Source organism: Equus przewalskii, chromosome 13 (genome assembly GCF_037783145.1).
Source record: "Equus przewalskii isolate Varuska chromosome 13, EquPr2, whole genome shotgun sequence".
Lineage (NCBI taxonomy): Eukaryota > Metazoa > Chordata > Mammalia > Perissodactyla > Equidae > Equus > Equus przewalskii.
Window position 1 is genome coordinate 79,935,105 of NC_091843.1, and position 23,382 is coordinate 79,958,486.

At 36.5% G+C, this 23,382-nt stretch overlaps 1 pseudogene; it reads right to left on the minus strand.

Annotated features, from left to right (window-relative positions):
* Positions 1-9,418: 9,418 nt before the first annotated feature.
* The window catches only part of LOC103548945 (tubulin beta chain-like), a 134,006-nt pseudogene continuing 120,042 nt past the window's right edge, over positions 9,419-23,382 (minus strand).

Here is a 23,382-nt window from a genome sequence, read left to right on the forward strand (position 1 = left end):
CTGTGTTGGGTGCATAGATATTTATAAGCGTTATTTCTTCTTGATGAAGTGTCCCTTTGATCATTATATATTGTCCCTCTGTGTCTCTCTTTACCTGTCTTATTTTGAAATCCACTTGGTCTGATATGAGAATTGCAACACCTGCCTTTTTTTCCTTGCTATTTGCTTGAAGTATTGTCCTCCAGCCCTTCACCCTGAGTCTGTGTTTGTCCTTGGGGCTGAGGTGTGTTTCCTGGAGGCAACAAATTGTTGGATCTTGTTCTTTAATCCATTTTGCCACTCTGTGTCTTTTTATTGGAGAGTTCAATCCGTTCACATTGAGAGTGATTATTGATGCATGTGGACTTAGTGCTGTTAATCTGTCACTCATTATCTTGTTTTCCTGCCTTTCTTTTCCTGTTTGCTTTAGACTACCCATTTAATACTGCAATTTCTTATGCTGGGTTTCTTAGATTTTTCCTTATTTATGATTTGTGACTCTGTTCTGTACTTTATTTTAGTGTCTATCTTGAAGTTTGTATTTAGAATCTCGTGTATAATATAGTCTATTCTCTGGTGGTCTCTTACTTACTTGACCAATACTGATTTAGGCCCTTTGCTCTTCCCCTCCTAAATAATTATTTTCATTTTTTATTCCAACTCGTCTTATTAATTGGTAGTTAGAGTGCTAAGATCGTCCTTGTTTTGGTAGTTTCCTTACCTTTACCCTAATGCTATAATTGAATATTTGCTATCCTGTTCTGGTTCTATCCATCGGTCTCCCTAGTCTGTGGATTGTGTCCCCTTTCTCCCTTTTTTCTTTTTTCAGGTATGAGAGCCTTCTTGAGGATTTCTTGTAGTGGAGAGCTTTTAGTTACAAATTCCCTTAACTTTTGTTTGTCTGGAAAAGATTTAATTTCTCCCTCATATGTGAAGGAAATTCTTGCTGGATAGAGTATTCTTGGCTGAAGATTTTTATCCTTTAAAGTTTTGAATATGTCACTCCATTCTCTCTTAGCTTGTAGGGTTTCTGTAGAGAAATCCGCTGACAGTCTGATAGGGGCTCCTTTATAGGTTATTCTCTTTTTTTCCCTTACTTCCCTGAGTATTCTTTCCTTATCATTCCTTTTTGCCAACTTTACTACTATGTGCCTTGGGGTAGCTCTTTTTACATTGACAAATCTAGGAGATCTAAAACCCTCCTCTACACACATTTCTCCATCGATCCCTAGATTTGGGAAGTTCTCTTCAATAATTTCGTTAAGCACACTTTCTGCTCCATTTTCCTTTTCCATATTCTCGGGAATTCCTATGATCCTTATGTTCTTACTCCTCTTTGAATCCATTATCTCTTGGAGATTTTCCTCATTTTTTTTAATTCTTAGTTCTCTTTCTTCCTCTGTCTGGCACCATTCAGCCTGTCTATCTTCGATTATGCTAATTTTCTCCTCTATGTTGTCTACACGGGCATTCAGGGAGTCTGTATTCTGTTTTATCTGGTCCATTGTGTTTTTCATCTCAAGTAATTCTGTTTGATTTTTCTTTATGATTTCAATCTCTTTTGTGAAGTAACTCCAGAACTCGGCTTGTTTCTCTATCTTTCTCTCTACCTCATTGAATTTTTTTATTATAGCTGCTCTGAACTCATTATCACTTAGTTTACCTAATTCCAAGTCCTCAGGACTTAATTCCATGTTTTTGTTGTTTTTCTTCTGGTTTGGGGCTTTTATAAATTGCTGGATGGTAGAGGAGCGGTTTTTTTCTCATGGTGGTAGAGTTCAGTTGCAGTTACAGCCTGTTGCCACTAGATGGGGGTCGAGAGCCGCGAGTTATGAGCTCTCCGCCTTGGGGCAAGATGGCTGCGCCCACTGGCTTTGCTGGGGGGGAGGGGCTGTTACTCACATGCGCTGGTCTGAGTTCAGATCAGTTCTGTTCTCTGGTCTCCCAAAGCCCTTGATTTATAGGGTCCCCCCCAACGGAAGCTTTCCCCCCGTCAGCGGGTCTCCACTGAATCAGCGGCAGGAGTCCTGGATGATCCCCCAGTCGTGCAGCCCCTCCCCCGCTCCTTCCCAACCCGTCCAGCAGATTGCAGACTCTAGGGGAGGGAGCGATGTTCTCTCCTACCGTTCCAGCACCTCCGAGGGTGTGAGTAAAGTTTATGATCTCTGCCTTCTTGGGATTGTAGGTCTCTAACGAGCTGGCATTATGTTTATTCTCTGAAAGTCAGTTCTTACAATCTTTTGTTGTATTTTGGAGGGGAAAGAATCCCAGGTCAGCTCACCCCGCCATTTTGCTCTGCCCCTTCTCCTCTGTTGGAAGCGTATGTGTGTTGCTTGGTTGAGAATCCCAGAAGAAAAGACTTAGTCCTGCTGTTGACCACAGGATGCGAATGAAGCTCTAAGCAAGTTTGCATCTCCTTTGTCAGTCAATACTGTAGCCCTTCTGGTTCATCAGAGTTCGTGGGGTCTCTGAGTGAAAGGCGCACTCAGTCTTCTGCAGTTCAGTTTGTACGAGCTGTTCTCACCCCACAGTACCATCAGGGAAAACACTTTAGCATCTTCACTCACTTAAGGAATACGATTTCCTCTCTCATTTTATGAATGCTTTCCTATCTATCCTGTAAGTACTAATTGACTGGTTGCTTGATCAATAAACTTAATGTATTTCTTTCTTGATTATTCATCCTGCTGCACTTACCTTTCTCTTCTTCTTCCTCTTTTTCCCTCTTCTTTGTTTTTGATCCTTGATATTGTCTATGCTCTGAGCAAGTTGGGAGTGCATGTATAAAATTTGCATATATTAGATTTCCTTTATAATGGAAATAAGAGTTGTCAAAGAGATTATGAAGAAAACAAATGATTACTGCATTAGGAATTGCAAAGGGGATTTTCTCCTTTTTCTTAAAAACTTTAGTCCAAAGGAAAAGAATTCCTGTTGAAATTACTGAACCTTATAAAAAAGCTGAACTTTTTAAAAAAGAAAAGAACGAAGATTTCTTAAAATGGCTGCCAAGTGAAGCCTAGGTGAGAAATATACTTTAAAAAACAAAAAGACATATTGGTTACTACAAATAAAATTTTTAAAAGATGCTATTAACTTCTGGATATGGTTTCACTTCTCAAGACATGCATAGATTGAAATACCAGATTCTCACTCTGCATTGCTCTTCTTCAGCTTCCAACACCTTTAAAGGCAAAATCTTAAATGTGTAATGGTTCGCTTATTGTTGTTGCTGCTTCTGCTGCTGTTATTCTGTTTACTGCCTTCATTTGACTGTGGTGACGGTCCTTATGAAACCCTCCGATTCTTAAAAGTTTTATTTGAACTCCATTTTACTCAGACTGTACCCAGAGGATGCTATTTAACCCCTCTGTGCCTCAGTACCCTTACAGAGAAGAGGAAATGATCAGTTGCTTATAAAATTCCTTGGTGAGGTAAAAGGTCCTATAAAAGTGCATTTTAAGGGAATCTTTATAGACTGTCTAAAATCGAGGCTATTTTTAGTTCTCCGCATGGCATCTATAGAACATCTTCTTATGACTACCCTATATTTTGAGCAAATTTCTTTATTCTATTCTTGAAAAGATAAATGTAATATAAATTACTTTATTTAAAATACAAGCTGGAACAAGGACTGCAATTATTACAAATGTCACACTCTTCCTAAATGTTAAAATAATTTTATTTTCTTTTTAAAAGGAGAAATAGCAGCTTTAAAACTTCAATGAGAAATTTTAGTTCAAGAAGTTGGTCTGAAAAGCTAAAAGTTGTTTCCTAAAATCCCACTGAAATTACAGTAAATAATTACAAAATGGAATGGGGGATAAATCTAGAAAAACACAGAGAGTATTGTAAAACCACCTTGTCTTAGTCTGTTTGGCCGCTATAACAAGAATAGCATAGACTGGGTGGCTTGTAAACAACAAACACTTATTTCTTGCCGTTCTGAAGCCTGGGAAGTCCAAGATCTTGGCACCAGCAGATTTAGTGTCTAATAAGGGCCTGGTGCCTCGCTGGCTGCCCTCTCACTGTAACCTCAGCTGATGGAAGGGACAAGGGATCTATCTAGATCTCTTTTATTAGGACACAAATCCCATTTATGAGGGCCCAGCCCTCATGACCTAATCACCTCCCCAAGGCCTCATTTGCTAATACTATCACTTTGGGGATTAAGTTTCAACATATAAATTTGGGGGGACACAAAGCACACTAGAACAAGGTTTTTTCATAAATCTCTAGCTAATATAAAGTGCATAGGATTGAGGAAATAAATAAGCCAAGTGGAGAAAATCACAGGCCAAAACAGACACAGAAAAATCTCTCATGGGTGTAGAACCATTTTTGCTCAATGGACCAACTATATTTAGAGTTAGTAGGTACAGAGGGTTGTGTCCTAGAGAGTGGCGAGTGGAGTGTGATTTTCTCATTAAAAATAAAGTCATATTTTTTCAAAAAAGTGAAGATCCTGTAGACAAGGGCTCTAAGTATAAATGTCAGTGCTTCAGAATAAATCTCATCTTAATTTGGCTTTGGAGGAGGGAGGTGACATTATTACAACCTGTCCATCTATGCATCTAAGTAAAGCCTTTTTTGAAACATGTACAAAGGGCTTCTATGCAGGTATTACATTCTAAGGAGAAGATTATTGGGGAAATACACTAGAAGATAAGTACAATCACTTTCATTATAATGACATAAATAGGGATGTAAATCCAAAAATTAGCAGTAAAGAAAAATAAAACAAGACAGAATGTGTAAAATGAACAAACAGAACAGATGACAGTGGAGAAAGGAGAAATAATTTTGTAAATATAATATAACATTTAAAATACTTATCAATATTCTTAGACAGATTAGAGAAGATAGCACATCCTTAAAGCAAGATTAGATTGCTAATTAAAGCAAAAAAAAAGAAAATCAGGATTTCTGGAAATTAAAAATATTTTATATAATTCACCTAGCTTCTGCTCTGGGATATAGATAGCTAAAAGGAGTCTTTTTACTTTCAAATTCATGATTTTTTTTCAAACCCATTGGAGAGTGGAGGTTGCAGAGCAAAGAACAGGCCTCAAATCTAAGGAAATACAGCACCTCTGGGAGAGAAAGTGAGAGCACATGCTTATCTAGGTAAGATACACCACACATCTGTAGGAAGGATTCAGCCAGCATAGTCGATGAGTTGATTTAGGCCAAGTGCAGTGTGTTGGGCGGTATGAAGCCCCTGGAGGACCAGAGAATTTGGGGAAATCGCCCTTCTCTTTCTGAACAAGACCCACTAGACCTTCACAGAGAGTATCAGAAGGACTCCTAAAAAATGTTCAATATGATACCGGCCTGGGAGAGAGAAAGTGCAGCTACGTGAACAAGGCAGGAAACTCCACCCAGAACCTTCACCCCAACTTACCCTATATTTCCCCTATATAACCTGTGAGGAGACAGGCAACAAACACTGTCAGGGAACAGGAAAAAATATTCCTGGGTGAGTGGCAGAAATGGGCACTGGGCCCGCAACTGCAGCTGGGAGAGGGGCAAGTAAACAGAGAATGCCACACCCCCAAGACACAGGGATGTGAGCTTGCCTAAACTGAGGTTTAATCAGAACACAAAGAATGCTCAATCCCCACAGCCCCTCCCACCACCAACCTACCAAGTGTGGAATGAGAAGTAACAGGAGAAAACTGCTGGAGGGACAGGAGAAGAACACACACAGAGACTCTCTCTGAGGTGCAGCAGAAAGGGAAGATGCGAAACAGCCAAGCAGGCGGGGCTCTGGAAAACTAGGCCAGCCCTAAACGCAAGTTATCGCCACAGAAATTGGAAGAGCGTGGTGTCCTGGGAGTAACCATAACAGCAACAAACTTCAAACCCAGCCCAACTTTCCAACCAATAAGACAATGATTGCCAGATTGATTGAAAATCCCAAAGCCAAATATATGCTGTCCATAAGAATCTCACTTCAAATACAAACACAGAGATCAGAAGAAAAAGGAAGGAGAAAGAAGTATCAAGCAAACATTAACCAAAAGAAAGATTACACTTTATCACAGGGTAACATCCTTAAAGATAATTACTCTACTCATATCAGACAAAGTAGTCTTTAGTTCAAAGAATATTATCACTGGTAAAGAAGGATATGATATAATGATGAAACGGTCAATTTTGCAAGAAGACGTAATAATCTTAAATTTGAATGTACCTAAATGTGGAGCTTCCAAAAAAAAAGGTAAAAGTGAAAAAACAAATAGAAAAAGTACGATTATATTTAAAGAATTCAATACTACTTTCTAATTAATTGATTGGGCTATTGCAGAGAAAACAAGTAGGATAAAATAGACCAGAACACTTTTAATCAAATGCACCTGATTGACTTTTATGGCACACTGCACTCAACAAGAGCAGAATAAGCTTTCTTTTCAAATATACATGGAACATTCATCAATATTGACCTTATTCTGGGTCATAAAACAGGTCAACAAATCAATAAGATTAGAAATCATACAAATAAGTGCTTGAAAATAAGAGAAATAAAAAGTCATAAAAGAAAGATATGTGGAAAATCCACAACATTTTGAAATTAAATAACCCACTTCTAAATAACCTAGGGTCAAAACACTCAAGAGGAAAAATATGCTGAAATGAATGAAAGTAAAAATGTAACATCAAAAATTTGGAGGATGCATTAATAGCAGTACCTAGAGCAAAAGTCATAGCACTAAATGCTTGTATTGGAAAAGAAGAAACACCTCAAATTAGTGATCTAAGTTTCAATCTTATGAAACTAGGAAAAGAGGAGTGAACTAAACCAAATTCAGATATAAAGGAGAAAAGAATAAATGGAAAAAATTGATGATACTGAATTCAGTAAATAGAAAAAATCCAAGAATTTCAAAACCAGTTTTTTGAATGTTTTAATAAAATTGATAAATATCTACACAGACTGACCACAAAAACAAAGAAGACACAGATTATCAATACAATGAACGACAAAGAGGATATTATTAGACACCCTCCATGTTTTATAAAGGACCATAATGAAATATTATCAACAACTTTACACCCACAAATTCAACAGCCTACATAAAATTGACATAATTCTTTGAAAAAACACAAACTATCAAATCTCTATTAAGAAGCAATATATAACTTGGATTGCCCTATGTTTTTTCAAGAAATGGAATCATATGTAAAAGCTTTTCAGTAAGAAAAAACTCAAACCCAAACAATTCCACTGTTGATATCTACCAAACATTGCACATTTCATATCCTCTTCTAGAAAATATGAGAGGAGGAACTATTTCCCAATTCTTTTCATCAGGCTGGCGTTGCCCTAGCACCAGCACTGGACACAAAGATATTACAAGAAAATAAATGTACACATCAATATTCTTAGGAACATAAACTCAAAGGTCCTCCACAAAAAATTAGCAAATGGAATCAGGCAATAAATTACAAGGATAATACATCACAACAAAATTGAATTTATTCCAATAATTCAAGGCAGGTTCAACATCTGTGAGTCATCACATTAACAGACAAGAAGAAAAAGCTCAAGATCCTATCAATAGATGCTGAGAAAGCATTTGGAAAAAAATTACCATCATCAATTTATGATAAACTTGGAATGAAAGGGAACTCCTTCACCTGACAAGAGTATTAATGATGTACTTTTTTATTTTTTGAGGAAGACTAGTCCTGAGCTAACATCTGCCTCCAATCCTCCTTTTTTTTGCTGAGGAAGACTGGCCCTAAGCTGACATCCATGCCCATCTTCCTGTACTTTATATGTGGGACGCCTGCCGCAGCATGGCTTTTAAAGTGGTGGGCCACTGGGATCCGAATAGGTGAAATTAATCCCTGTGCCACTGGGCCGGCCGGTATAATAACCTACTTTTAACATCATACTTATTGGTGAAGTCCTGTATGCTTTATTCCTAAAATCAAGAAAAAGGCAAGAACACTCTCCTGATTCACATTCAACATTATGCCAGATATGCTAGCCAGTGCAATGATCAAGTGAAAGAAGTTAAAAGGATACATAATATAAAAGTAGAAATTAAACATTTTTTATTTATAGATAAAATAACTTCCTGTGTGGAAAATCTAAAAAACTCAGAAATTTTTCTATAATTAATAAGTGAGTTTATCAAGTCTTAGCATACAAAGTCAACATAAAAATATCAATTTTATTTCTATCTAGTAGGAATGAGCAATTGGAATTAAAAAAATAAATATCACTTACCATAGCATTAAATAAAATTGAAATATTAGGTAAAAATCTAAGAAAATATTTTCAGGATCTTTATCTGGAAAACTATAAAACATGAATGAAACTAAAACAACAAATAAGTGATGAGATATACCATGTTCTTGGACTGGAAGACAATATTTTTAAGAAACAAATTATCTGCAATTTGATCTGTAGATTCAGAGTAATTTTTAACTAAAATTCCAGCAGGGTTTTTGTAGATATTTGCAAGTTGACTCTAAAATTTGTGCGGAAAGACAAAGAAACTTGAATAGATAAAAATGATTTTGAAACTGCAGAATAAATTTATCTCAATTTAAATAATTACTTGAAAGCTACAGTAATCAAGACAGTGTGGAACTGGTGAAAAGACGGATCCATAGATTGATGGAATAGAATTGTCTGGAAATAGACTCTTCCAAATTTAGTCAACTCATTTCTAAACAGAGTTATAAAGTAATGCATTGGATGATTCTCCCTCTCTCTCCCTCTCCATTTCCCTTTCTCTCTCTTTATATATATATACCATCTATATCTCACAAATTCCATCTATACCTGAAGCCCAGTTCCACGTTCGGGCAGCACAGGCAGTGCTGTACACCATCTGCAGATTCACCTGGCGGCCCACCAGCTCCAGGACATTGTTGATGCCATATCTGATCATCATCGGGGGCTCCAGGGACAGGCCCTGGGCAATGACCGACAGGTTCTTGGAGAGCCCCACCGCAGCAGCATTTTGGGGCAGACGAGCCCGGACTTCCCCACTTCCGCCCGCTTTTTCAGACCTCGGTGGTAGCTGAACTCCTTGGCGCTGAGCTCCGCATCGGGGCCGTAGGCCAGCCTGAAGCGCCCCAGGTGATGCTGAGCTTGGGGAAGAGCTTCCGCGCGCGGCCCGGGAGTGGGCCCAGGGGGAGGCTAGATCTGGTGGAACCGGGCAGGGGCGCGGTGTCCAGGGTGTCGTCCCTGAATCATCCCACAGGTCTGCAGGGTCACGTCGATCAGCAGCTTCCCCTTCCTGAGCTCGCTCCTCTCCTTCTGCCCAGCGTTTCAGCCCGCCCTCTCTGGACCAGCTGTAGGCCCTGCCGCCCCTCATCCTCCATGCCAGCAAGAACACAGAGGGCCGGGGCCTGCGGCCACGCTCATCTCCAAGTGGGTCCCCTTGTCGGACAGGACCTGGCTGAAGCCCACATGAGCTCACTGTGGCCACTCCTTCTGGGGGGGGGCCCTTCGATAACACCTTGGTCTGGTGGCTGCCCTCCCAAGCAGTCTTCTAGCCCTCAGTGGTAAGCTCCCACCATCTGAAATAATATATGAAATATTGTATATTATGCTGTGGTCAATAAATGTGGCAAACATTTTTAGCCTCAGGGGAAGGTTGTCACAGACAGCTGTTTTCACATAATTAGGGATCCACTTGACAAAATAGCTACTGTTTTTGTTTCGGACATTATCTGCTCTATCTGCTCGTCCAGCTCCTACATGGATATGCAGCCCTGAGGGTGATGACCATGGTCAGATAGCGGCTGTAGCAGGGGTCATAGGCGACCATCATGTTCTTGGCCTCTAACACCTGCGTGGGGAGCTCTGGCACCCTCAGGGCCCGGTACTGCTGGCTGGCCCTGCCTGGTCAGTGGGGCGGAGCTGGGCCTGAAGAACTGCAGGCAGAGGAGGGGACCACGTTGACAACCAGCTTGCACAGGTCAGCAGTGAGCTGGCTGGGGTTGCGTAGGCAGGTGGTGACCCTACTCACAGTGGCTGACACCAGGTGGTTCAGGTCAGTGTAAGTGGCCATGGTCAGCTTTAAGGTTCTGAAGCAGATGTCATAAAGGCATCATTATCAACGCAATAGGTCTCTGTGTCTTCTACAAGCTGATGGACCAAGAGGGTGGCGTTGTGGGGCTTCATCACCATGTCGCACAACTTGAGGAAGGGTACCACGTTGAATGCGTTCATGATCCATCCAGGTACTCCTCCCAGATCATGCTGATCGGGAAGATACCCATCCCAGATCCAGAGAGTGGGTCAGCTGGAAGCGCTGCAGGCGGTGGCAGCTCTCGTCCTCCTCCCTCAAGACATCTTAATAATGCGGAATTATTTGTAGCCCTAAATGAAAAATATAAAACTATAAAATATCTACAAAACATTCTTTTGAGGAGGAATCATAGGAGAAAATTTACTTGACCATGGTTTAGGCAAAGAGATTTTAGACACGGCACCAAAAGAATGATCCATAAGGGAAAAAATGATAAATTGAACTTTATTAAAACTAAAAATTATCCTTCCGCAAATGGTACCGTTAAGTGAATGAAAAGACAAGAGATATATTCAAAGAAAATGTTTGTGAATCAAAATTCCAGTTCAGGAATTATTTTGAGAATATTAAAATTCTCAAAACTCAACAATAGAAAAAGAACCTAATAAACAATATGAGTGAAATATCTGAACACATGTATAATTAAGGAAGGTAGAGATATGTCAAACAATCATATGAAAACATATTCAACATTACTAATCATTAGGGAGTTACAAATTAAAACCTCAATGAGATAACTCTATACATCTATCAAAATGCCAAACACAAGAAAACAAAAACCCATAATAATACTGACAATATCAAGTGGTGCCAATGATGCTATGCACTAGAAATCTCATACATTTCTGTTAGAAATGTAAGACCATATGGCTACATTGGAAAACATTATGGCAGTATTTTATGAAGTTGAATATAATCCTACTTACCATATGACTCAGCAGTATTACTCCAAAACAAAGGAGAAATTATGTTCACACACATAAACAACTGTAAATATAAACAACAATCACCAAAAATTGGAAATGAAACAAATGTCTTTCAACCAATGAATGGGTAAACATTGATATAGCTTTAAAAGTAGATGACTCTCAAATCTTTAATGTATTTGACCAAGTGAATGAAGTTACACACCAATATTGTATGATTCCATTAATATATAATATTCTGGAAAAGCAAAACCATAAGGATGGAAAATAGGCATGAACCAGGGTTTGGCATGATGGAACTGTTCTGTAAAAGTGTAGTTATGAATATACAGCTCTATGAATTTGTCAAACCCCATGGAACCATACACCACAAAGAGTGATCTCTTTGTGTGTTAGGAAGATTGTTGCTGAGCCAACAATTGTGCCAATCTTCCTCTATTTTATGTGGGATGCCGCCACAGCATAGCTTGATGAGTGGTGCTAGATCTGTGCCGGGTGTCCGAACCTTCGAACCCTGGGCCACCAAGAAGCGGAGCACACGAACTTAACCACTACACCGGCGGGCCAGGCCCAAAAGTGATTTTTAATATACATAAGTTTAAAAAAATCAAGATGATGAGATAGATGGAGTGTGATAAAATAACTGAACTACACTTGAGTTGCATAACCATACTGAAGAGAATGGGGATAAAAGCAGCTGTTCTAAATAGCTTTGGAAAACAGTGTTTTGATTAGATAGTGTAAGGGTAAATATATAAAGAAATGTATCCAGACACTCTACTCTAGTTGGTGAACGTGTTTCTCCTTTGGACATGGCTAAACCAATCTAAAACTACTTCATTTTTATGGGGAAGTTAAACAAATAAGGAAATTTTTTGTACATAATGAGAGTCAAGTTTCTCCCCATTGGGGAAAAAAGTCATAAATAAATGGGGAATACTAGAATAAACCCTGTGTTTCTGGATTGGAGTAAGTATCAGTATAGACATATAGATGATAGATAGACAGATAGATGACAGATTGTGTACATATATACCAGCATACATAATTATAGATTTGTGTTTATGCAAGAATTGGCAAATACATATTCTTAGATCTGTTCATGGAGAGAAACTAGAGGAGCAGCAATAAGCACACCTAGTGACCAGATCTTGGCTTTTAAATATAATTTTCCAATAAAAAGATCCAGGGTTCCTTGGTGAGGTTGTTGATTTCAGGACTGTAGTGAGAAAAATACGACATTAGCCTAGAGCATCTAGTGGTATCAGAGACCAAAGATATTTATTAAAAAATAGATAAGGGCATGTTAAAAGCACATAGGAGCCAACTTGAAAGAGCTCCCAATGGACAAAGTTGGAACAACTTGAGTGACAAAATAAGGAATGCCAGAATAGGATTATAACCCCCAAATAAAATAAATATCCATGAGTCCATTTGGCTATAAATAACCGAACAAATAAATGGGGTAAAGGACATCTCTTCCTTATAGAAGAATAGATATAGAAGGAGTGAGGGATATGGAAAATCATCAAAAGAACATCCTAGTTCTAATAATTGTTGCACGCAAGACCCTTTAACAGGTGATAAAATTAGTGAACATTTAAGCCGAAGTGGTTGTATTTCTCAAAATGTCTACCCCAATTATTTAGTAATTGCAAAAGGAATAATAGTGACTTTACAGTGCAGAATCTTGAAAGACACACTCTTCACCAAGGTAAGGTAACAGTAATATTTATCGATATAATGCATACCCTAACATGGTGCACTGAGAAAGGACCATCACTTCTGTGGTACCCCTCCGCAAAATGCGTAATCTCAGTATACTCATGAGAAAATATCAGAAAAAACTCAAATTGAAGGACATTGTAAAAATAAACTGGCCATTGTCCTTCAAAATGTTCAAAGTCTTGAAATACAAGAAAAGACTGAGGAACTTTCACAGGCTGGAGGAGAATAAAGAGATATAACCATTAAATGCAAGATGAAATGATGGATTGAATCCTGGAACAGAAAAAGTCTACTAGTGAGGGGAAAAAGAAAGACAAAATGTGGACAAATTCCACTGTTTAATTAACAGCACTGTAACAAAGTCAGTTTCGTAGTTTCGTTAATAGCTCTGCACCAAAGTTAATGTCTTAGTTTTGACAATTATCCTATATTATGTAAGACAAATATTCACAAAGGGAAACGGGGAGAAGGAAGTAGTAGAACTGTCTGTGTTATTTTGCAACTCTAAGTCTAAACTCATGATTAATTTTTTTAATTTTTAAAGTTTGGTATGGTAACATTGAGAAAATTTTCCCGAACCAAGAGCAAAAATCAATGATTATGAAAAATATCACAGAAAATTGATAGATATAAAATATCAATCCAAGTAGCACCAACAATCAAAAAGATTGAAACATAGAAAATAATAACAGAAATATTAGAAATAAATTATCAGAACTCAGAAACAATGTGAGCCATTAGATTAAATGTGTCCATTAAATGACTCCCAAAATAAATGTTACAATCTCTTTTCCTAAACACAAGCACTGGATTTTCAAATCACATGGACAAAGAGAAGCTTTAAAAAATAAAAGCACGAAAAGAACAACAGCAAATACAGGCAATGCCAGACTTCTCCTTGAAAATATTGCATGGTACGCACAAAATATATAAATTTGCCCAGAATTTTGACAGAAGTTAATTTTGAACCCAAATAACATAACTAGCAAAACTTAAAACCAGAAGGAAAAAAAAGATATTTGTAGACATGCAAGGTCTTAGAGTATCTGTTATCTATCATTTCCAGAAAAAGAGATTGCTTGAACATATGCTCCAGCAAAATGGAAAAGGAATCAAGAAAATCAGAAATGAAGAACAGGAATTCCCACGGAAAAGCATTCCAGGAACAAATGACAAGCCCTTTAGAAAGCAGTCAATGTTATATAGACCATTAACCAAGTACTATGACAACGAATCTGGAAAATGACATGGATGTCACAAGAATATTTTATGCTGCTTCTGTCAAACCTGAAAAGTCAAAAGTAACTAAACTCCAGAAAAAACAAAAGTTGCACAAAAATTATAATCCAAGTTGAAGCAAAATGAAAATGCAACTCGAGTTTTAGTATAAGAAAGTGTAATACATTTATTCTTAACATAAATAAATAAAGAGGATGAGAGGAAACCTTTGGAGGTGATGGATGTGTTTACGGCATTGACTGTGGTGATGATTTGACAAGTGTATACTTACCTTCAAACTCATCAACTTGTATACATTAAATATGCACAGCTTTTTGTATGTCAATCACACCTCAATAAAGTGATTAAAAAAAAAAGAAAATGTGATACATTTAACCTAAAAAATACATTGGTCTTTTTCTTTAAACTTCGCCGTTTTTGTGCTGAAATTAGATTTTCTTCTCTATACTGTTCTTTCTTCTCTGTGCACAGTCCAGTTACGTGACAAATAATATTTACATGAACAATGTAAATGCCATTTCTTTCAATATTGTTTAAATATTAGAATCAAACTGTGACAAAACATGGGTATTTTCATTTTTATTAGAGGACAAAGTTTAAATATGATAAACGTTATCAATGAAATTTTAGTAGTCTGAATATCTAAAGTTGGAAGGCAGAGTTGGGGAGAATTCAAGTAGGTAAATGTATTAGTATTAGTAGGTATTAGTATTTTTTATCTTACATGAGGATATCTGTCTTCATTTAGAGAGATAAGAAATAGAGATTTAAATAGATTATTTAAAATTAAAAGATAAATATATGGAAAAAACTAAAAATCGCTTAATGACAAAAGGTGGGAAAAGGTAAAAAAAGTGCCCTCAGGCAAAATTCCTCATATTTCAGAGAAGGAAATAAATAGAGAGAATCTCGAGTTAATAATTCAAGAAGGAAATTTTAAAAATATTTTTTAGAATGTCATTTAAAATTACCAGAACTAAAATGGAAACTATTAAATGTTAAATCAAGGGAGTGTTACAGGAATTGGGTTTGAGTAATTTTAATTTTGAGTTAATATTATAGTGATTTGAATTTTTTTCTTGTTTAATGTGTACATGAATTATTTAATACATAGCATTTTACTATAACATTTTATAAAGTAAATTCAAATTTTCATAGGATGAGTTTTCAGCAGAAAAATATAATCTCTGTTAGGTACACCATTTATTTTAAAACTGCTTGAGCTATGGTTTTCTTATGAAAAACAATATTGACCAGAATGGCTGTAGAATATATGAAAATAGTGGTATAAGATACAGGAAAATATATATAAAGAAAAACTAAGTGGGATTTATCCATAAAATTTTGGATATATTCTGTGATAAAATTCTTGCTAGTCTTCAGAGTGGCAGTTATCTACAGCATTAAAAATATTTAGGCAATTTATTTTGCTATTAACTTAGTTGTTATAACTAAGACGATTTAAATTTAATTTATAATGGTAAGAGACAATGATGTAAATTTAGATATTTCATCGGTAACATAAAGGAAAAGTAACACATCAGATTTGGTGATCTTTTAATTAATGACTTAAAATTTAATATCTTTTCCAATTGCAGAAATTAAATAATTGAAATTCACACAAAGTAAAGAAAATCTAGTTAGAAAAAATAAATCAATTCAATGTCACAGATTTCTTTGTCATACTTATAAAATTCAATAAGACAAAGCTTCTTTATCTAATTTTTGTAAAATTGAGTAGACATATACACATAGGATATTTATTCATTAAAAATATACAAACTCGTTCATGTCATTGTGAAATACGTTCCATTTTCATCTCTTTAGAGTTCTCTGCATGAGGCCTGAAGGCAATGAACTAAGGCCAAGCAAATTACACTGAACAGAACAAGGGCAAGATATGAACAGACGTTTGATGGGGATATTTTGTTTCCAAATATTCCTCGGTGCGTAGTCCTGTAAAAGCAGATGGTGAACTGTGCTTACAGAGAACTGGGGATTTTATGAGTAAAGTATGGTACAATGAGTCGAGTTGTTGTTCTTCCTATAAATGAAAAGAGATTAGTTCACGTCTCTGATGAATAAGATAGCATACCATATACAATTAGATTTACATTTTTGTTTTTTCAATTAATGCTTATTCAGAGCCTACTAGATGACTAGATTCTATCTTAAGTGCTGACAACATTATTAGTGAACAAAACTCTGACAGTCCGCAACCTAGGATGGGGTAGCACAGAAAATAAACAATTAAGCATATAAATCAATTATAAACAGTGAAGTAGATAAATCAATTAATTACAGGTAAAGAGAAACACATGATGATATATTTCATAAATGTTATGAGGAAACCAAATAGTGTGCTGAAATAGTGAATAATAAGGTCAAGCTTCTAGACTGGTGGCCAGGTAAGGCTTTCCTGAGGTTATAATATTTAATTTGAACCATGAAAAATGGAGACAAGTTAGTAATATAAAAAATGAGGTGATTCAGGTGAGCAGGAGATGAATTTTAGGCAGAGGGACAACATATGAAAAGCTCTGCAGTGAGAAATAGGATGGCATTTTTTTATGTAGTAAAAGAAGTTGAGGGTCAGAAAATAACAGTTTTGTATGTTTAAACAAAATACATGAACAGCTGTGCAGAGTGTGTGTGTGTGTGTGTTTGCATCATAAATACGGAGAGCAGTTTATAATCAGAGTGTTTCTATTAAGATTTTGCCATCTTTGGATTCTTAGTTTATTTATTCTTACTTTGAATATACTCGACCACACCACCATTTCTCTTTCTTATCCTCTCTTAATCATGGAGTGTATCTGATTTTTGTACCTGTCATTCATTTTACAATAGGAACAGAAGGAACCTTTCATTTTAATCAGACATCTTTTAAATTTGCTCTAAATGTCATCGTCAGGATATTGGTTTATTTATAGAGCAATTACTTGGTGCCTAATACTTTGCAAAATGCCATGGATAAAAGTGTAGTATAGAAAAATCTTTAAGAACTAGAAGGAAAGGGAGAGCCAAAGAACAAAAATCGCGGATTCACTACTGCCTTAGGTGTTACTATTGTGAAATTTAATAGAGGCCAGGCATTCATCTTGATGTTAGGGGATCTTTGTGCTTTGTCCAAGGGAGTTAGAGAACAGGAATGGGAGATGAGAGGTAAAAATCAGCGAACACTTCTATGTCAGGCAATATGGCAGATTAGGTGTTTTGAAAATGTTACCACTGAAAACAGAGATAAAGGATGAATAAGTAAATCTTGTTTAAATTCTCAAGAAATTAAACAAGAAACAGAGAGACCAAAATCTAAGTCGAGTCTGCAAACCTGTGTGATAAGTGGTCCTTTAAAGCTTCATATACCCTGGGGGGATTTGCTGATGTCAATAACCACAAGTCACTTGAAGAACCTGTAGACAAGACTTAAGCTTACAAAAGGTCTCCAGCTGGGACTGAGCATCTTCCAAGAAGCCAAAAGGATCAAAGACCACACTTTCACCTTTTTTTTTATGGCTGAGTAGTATTCCATTGTATATATATATATATTTACACACACCACATCTTCTTTATCCATTCGTTCATTGATGGGCACTTAGATTGTTTCCAAGTTAACTATTGTGAATAAAGCTGCAATGAACATAAGCATGCATATATCTTTTTGAGTTAGTGTTTTCATGTTCTTTGGCTAAATACCCAGAAGTGGAAGACCCGGATAGTATGGTAGCTCTATTTTTACTGTTTTGAGGAATCTCCATACTGTTTTCCATAGTGGCTGTGTGGAAGGACCTGGAAGGTATTATGCTTAGAGAAATAAAGCAGATGGAGAAAGCCAAATACCATATGATTTCACTTATATGTGGAAGATAAAACAACAACAAACACATAGATATGGAGGTTACCAGAGGGGAAGGCAGGTGGGTGGAAGGCTAAAGGGGTAAAGATAATTTGTACAGTGAGGGCTGGCAATTAGACTTTTGACAGTGTAGTCTCTATAGAAGTCTAAATATAGTGATGTAAACCTGAAATTTATATAATGTTGTAAACTAATGTTACTTCAATAAAAAGTAAATAATAAAAGGAAAGGACCACACTGTCAGTAGGTGGGAGACTCATTTGGAAGAAGCTTGATCAGTGGATAGAAGATGGAAAAACCACAAAAAGGATGTCTGCTTTTATAAAGAACTGTTGTCCTACTGATTCTTAGAGCCTGAGACCTTATTGAGTAGTGAAGATGATAGCTTCTCCTGCTTAAGTACAGGGAGATTGTTTTTTGAATCCGTAGTGTCCTACCTATTATAACTAGTTATTGCTGTGTAGAAAAATAAATAAATTAACCCCCAAACTGGAAAATGGCAGTATTTATTCTCTGGCTGTGACGATTTTAGTGATTTGACTTAGGTCACAAGCAGTGGTCCCCTTTGCTGCCCTGTTTCCTTGCTGATGTGAAGGTGGCTCATGCTCACTCAAAACGTTTCAGAAAATGAAATTTTAGTTTTATAGTCTTGCAAAGCAAAATTTGGTGCTGGAACTGGAAAAAAAAGACAGTACGGAAATGAGACAACAAATTTGCATAATGTCCATAAATTAAGATCATTTATTTCACAGACATGAGTTTTGAAACATTTAGACATTATTGACAACATTCTTTGGGGACATGTAACATCACAAAAGCCTAGAAGTATATATCTAGGTCTCGAAGTATATACAAGCAAAACAATGTAATTTTTTAAAAACATTAGTTTTAAATCATATATTTCAGAAAGAATTTTTTTCTTAAATAATTAAAATATAAAATGTAACTTTAATTGCATGGAGCTTTTTCAGTTTTGGTTTATCTTAACTTTTGATTAAGATGCTAATAAAACAAATCTGTTTGTAGAGAAATAATCAAGAAAAATTGTTTCTGATAAACAATTTTTCTGATTTTCATGTTTCAGTGTTTTACCATGAAGGATATTTTTTCAATTATTCCATCATATTAATTCCCCAAAACAGCAATATATCCTATTAATAAAGTCAAAGTGAAAGATCAAAGATGAAAAGGAAGATGAGACTGCTGTGAATGGTCACTTGACCTGGTTTTCTTATTATCGTTCTGAAAGCCATCGGTTAGTACATGTGCTGAGCAATCTGTATTTGATATTAGTTATAATTTTATATAGAGTCTACTTCCTATCACCAATTGGTGTGTTTTTCAGAAGGTGCAATGTTATTCAATCTAGATTACACAGGTTTGAATGAAGCCTAAACAGAGAATGTGAAGGGTCAAATTTTCCTTCTGATCATCAAGGACCGGAAATGGTTGCCATGTTTTGTATGCAAAATTAAAAAGTGATTTCAAACTGAAATCTGTCATTGCTATCATCTGAACACTTTGCCAGTTTGAAAGCTGGGAAAGTATTGGCATGATTGAAGCTGAGAATAGGAATTATCTTCAAACCTGCATTTTATAATTCATTCATTCTTCAATTAGAGAAACAGAGAACTGAAGAGTTTTCTCAATGCCGCAAAGTTGGTTAGTTAAGACAGCTGGGATGATTTTCATTCCAGAGACTTCGTTACCCTGTTATGCTTCTTTCTAGGCCCCAATGTGTGCCCAGTATAAAGTTTGGTCATTCCTCACAGGTTCTCAAGGTTTGCCATGTTAGAATGTGTATGTTTCAGCAAAGTAATTTTTCCATAAAATTGTGCCAAGAAACTTGAATAACCTAGCATAAAATAGTTCAGTGGTAACTATAGCTAACATCCTTTTTCATCACTTAAATGATGTTTAGGCCTGTAAAAAGTGTTTTCAGGCTATATAAAGATTTACACTGGGGTGACTGAGAAATCTAAACCTGCTCTAGTTGTCAATTCCAACTTCTAAAGCACTTGTGTGTGTCACAAAGAGCCTTGATTTATACGGGTCTCACGAGGAAACCTGGTTAATAAGGAGCCAGCTAGTCCTCCAGAAAGCATATTTACTCAAGTGCACTTCTCTTTCTTGTATAGGTGTGGAAAATAGATTGTAACACTGCACTTAAATATCTATTGTGTATTACAGAGTGAGCAGAGCAAGGCCAGGTTAGAAATTTGCTGTGAAGCACATTGAGACAGTATGGTGCATGGTATAAAAGATAGTGGGAAATCATAACTGCAGGCGAAACCATTTGGCCTACTGAAATTGGATTTGGAGAGAGGGATTTTTAGGGGGAAAAAAACCCTTTTACCATTTAAAATAGAAGCAGAGTTTCAGAGTATAAAAGACTTCCGTGCTGAAGCTATCAACATATAATGGAAGAAGGTCCTTAGGGATCCACTAAAATGTGAGTACAGTGTGCAGGTGGAGCTGTGGACGCCAAAGGAAGGGGGGCTCAAAGCTTCCATTGAGTTTAGAAACAAAGTTATGAGATTGATGTCAGCATAAAGATCTGTTTTAATAAGATAATGGCAGCCCAGGAATTTATTGTATATGCTTGCCTTGAATTTGTCACTGAAAGAGAAGTAAGTGGAATCAGTGTTGTCTTGAGTAGAAAGAGTCTGGAGTCAATAATGCCCTGAAAACCTTGGTAATTTTGAGAAAATTGAATACAAACAGTAAAGAAGTGATGTGTTAGAGAGATTTTGACGAAAATTTGATAGTACTTACTGCCCAATGCAACACAGAGAATGAAGAAGTTCTAAATTGATACTCTCTCTTTCAAAATTTCTGATGTTTTTACTTATCACAAAATTATTTTTTACTGCTATGAAGCTATCAACAGCATTTTTCTCTTGTTTTCAATCCACGCCTGATTTTAAGTCTTTCCCAACACTTCCATGATCATTCTCATCATTAATCTAACCTGTCTCCATTCTCTACACTTGTAATGTTCCCAACTTCAAACCACCCACCTATATAAGTCCAACTTTCTACTTCGTCTGCTCTAACACTAAATTCCTAAACACTGCTGGAGAAAAACACACAGTTGTTCACATAAGCACCAATACTTATCTGTAGTCTTGGCTGTCATTCACTACCACTTCCCAAGCCTTCCTAGGGGTCCTGGCCAGCAACTTTTCTCAACTAGCCAATTTTTCACACTCACACCAAGCTCACTTTTAGCACCTCTGCTGTGTTTCTTCACACACACACACAAACATAGACACACATATACACAAGCACACACTCTAACAAATTGAGACCATCATCGAGGAATTCCCTCTATTTTCTGCCCAGACCAAATTTTACGGATTCACAATTTTGCTTTTCTCTTTTTTGCAAGTGTGGTTATTTAAAATAGACACTCCCAACTGTGTACTTCTACTTATGACTTTCCTTTTTCTCAGTGGCTTGGTGCTATCAGTAATCACTATGATTTCTACTAAACTTCACAATGTAATTTTGCTCTCTGGCTCCTTAAATATGGATACTAGGCATACTTTTGCATACAAGTAGTTTTTTTTTCCAATTATTCCTTACCTTTGCTAGCTCAATTTTTATCTCTGTATATCACCTTTGCATGCCACCCTTATTATATTCACTTTGGTTTTCTCCTCTCTTTCCCTTTCTTTATTAAATTTACCCTCCCTGGGTTAACTCATCCGTGTTCGTGATTTCTAATCAACAATTAAGTCCTGATGACACTCAAATTTTATAAGCATGCCAAACTTCTCGTCAATTTTACAGAAGATTATAGCCAATTGCTCACTGGATATCAGTTGCCTTCAGTTTAACAATCTTACATTGAACTCAAAATATCTAGCCTCCTACCTTAAGCATAACAGCCAATATGCTCTTGTATTCTCCGTAATACTGAATGACATCCTTCTCTACTAAGTTGCTTGGGTACAGAGTAATTGAATTTCCATTTACTATCTCTACTCTCACACACAATTTATGTCCATGTTTTGTTGACACCACAACCTAAATATTCTTCATTCCCTTCTTTCTTCTCTTTTTGACCCTAATCATCCCCACTCCCTTCCTCCCCTTCTCTCTGTCTCCAGGCTGCTCTAACAGTTTCTTACCTAATCCCCAGGACTTCCATCTTTCCTCCATTTAATGCATTTTAAGTGTTGTGTCAGATTTTTCTTCCTCTAAAACATAAATCTCATCACACTATTCTAATGCTTAAAGCTCTTTGCTGACTCCCTCTATTCTTCAGAATTAAAGTCAAATCCCAGAGCAGAAACACCTCATTTCCCTCCCCACACACCCTTTCAGCCTCATTTCATGCCTGTCTTGTCTATGAGTATTAGTTCTGCAAAATAAAAAGTCCAATGCTTTCTTGAGGCTCTTAGTTCTTAAATATTCTGCTCCATTTTCCAGAGTCATCACTTCTCTTTCCTCTTTTTCCTTTTCTTACCTTCTCAAACAGCCTTTCTTTAAAATAAAAGACTTAGGGATTTTTTTAATTAGGTGTCTTTCTTCTGGTTTCTGATTCTGTGTTTGTGTAACACCCAGTACTGTATAACAAGCTCTCTATTAAAGATTATTTTTATTTTCTGTATTCCATATTTGTCTGAACTCAGAAACCAAACATGAGTTATCTTTTATTCCCAAAGCCTGGTATATTTATAGTATGTTATTTGCACCAAGTAAGATTTAATCAACTGAATGAATGACAGAAAAGACTTAGGTAAATTAAGAAAGGATAGCAACATGAAAAAGTTAGAGGGAGAGAAAAAAGTGGCTTGAAAGCACTAAAATTGTAATGAGTCAGAAGAGTCTCCATGAACCCTCAATTGCCAAAAGTTACAAAGCACAGTGAGCCCTGTGGCCTAGTGGTTAAGTTGGTGCACTCTGCTTCTGCCGCCCAGTGTTGACAGGTCCAGATCTCGGGAGCGGACCTAAACACTGCTCCTTAAGCCATGCTTGGTGGTGTCCCACATACAAAATAGAGGAAGATCGCCATAGATGTTAGCTCAGGGACAATCCTCTTCAAGCAAAAAGAGGAAGATTGGCAATAGATGTTAGCTCAGGGCCAATCTTCTTCTTCAAAAAAAGAAGGTTACAAAGGGAAAAATTAAATAATAAATTTTACACTTATCAATCCTACTGCACATTTTTAATACAAATATCCACTTGAATGAAAAAGAAGCAAAAATTAGTGGTTTTTATAAAGCATAACATAATAGGTCTTTGCTTATGTGGTAAATTTCTGTGGATATTTAAGTGATTGACATCTAGTGAAACAAAGGTCTAAAATTATTACTTTGCTTTACTCCTTTTACATTAATTTGCGCAATTCTTACCAATTTATTTTTTGTTTTGAATTGGGTATTTCAAATGAGTAACATCTGCTTTCTTGTTTCATTAAAAAAGTACTATATCTGAAATTGTTCACATTCAAACTGCCTAATGAGAAAGAATTGAAAATAAAAGTAATTACTGTTAAATAGCTGAATCAGTTCACCAGAGGCTAATTTGACTATTGCCTAGAGATTAATAACTCCCACTATGTACTTTTCCAAACTGCAAATGACTG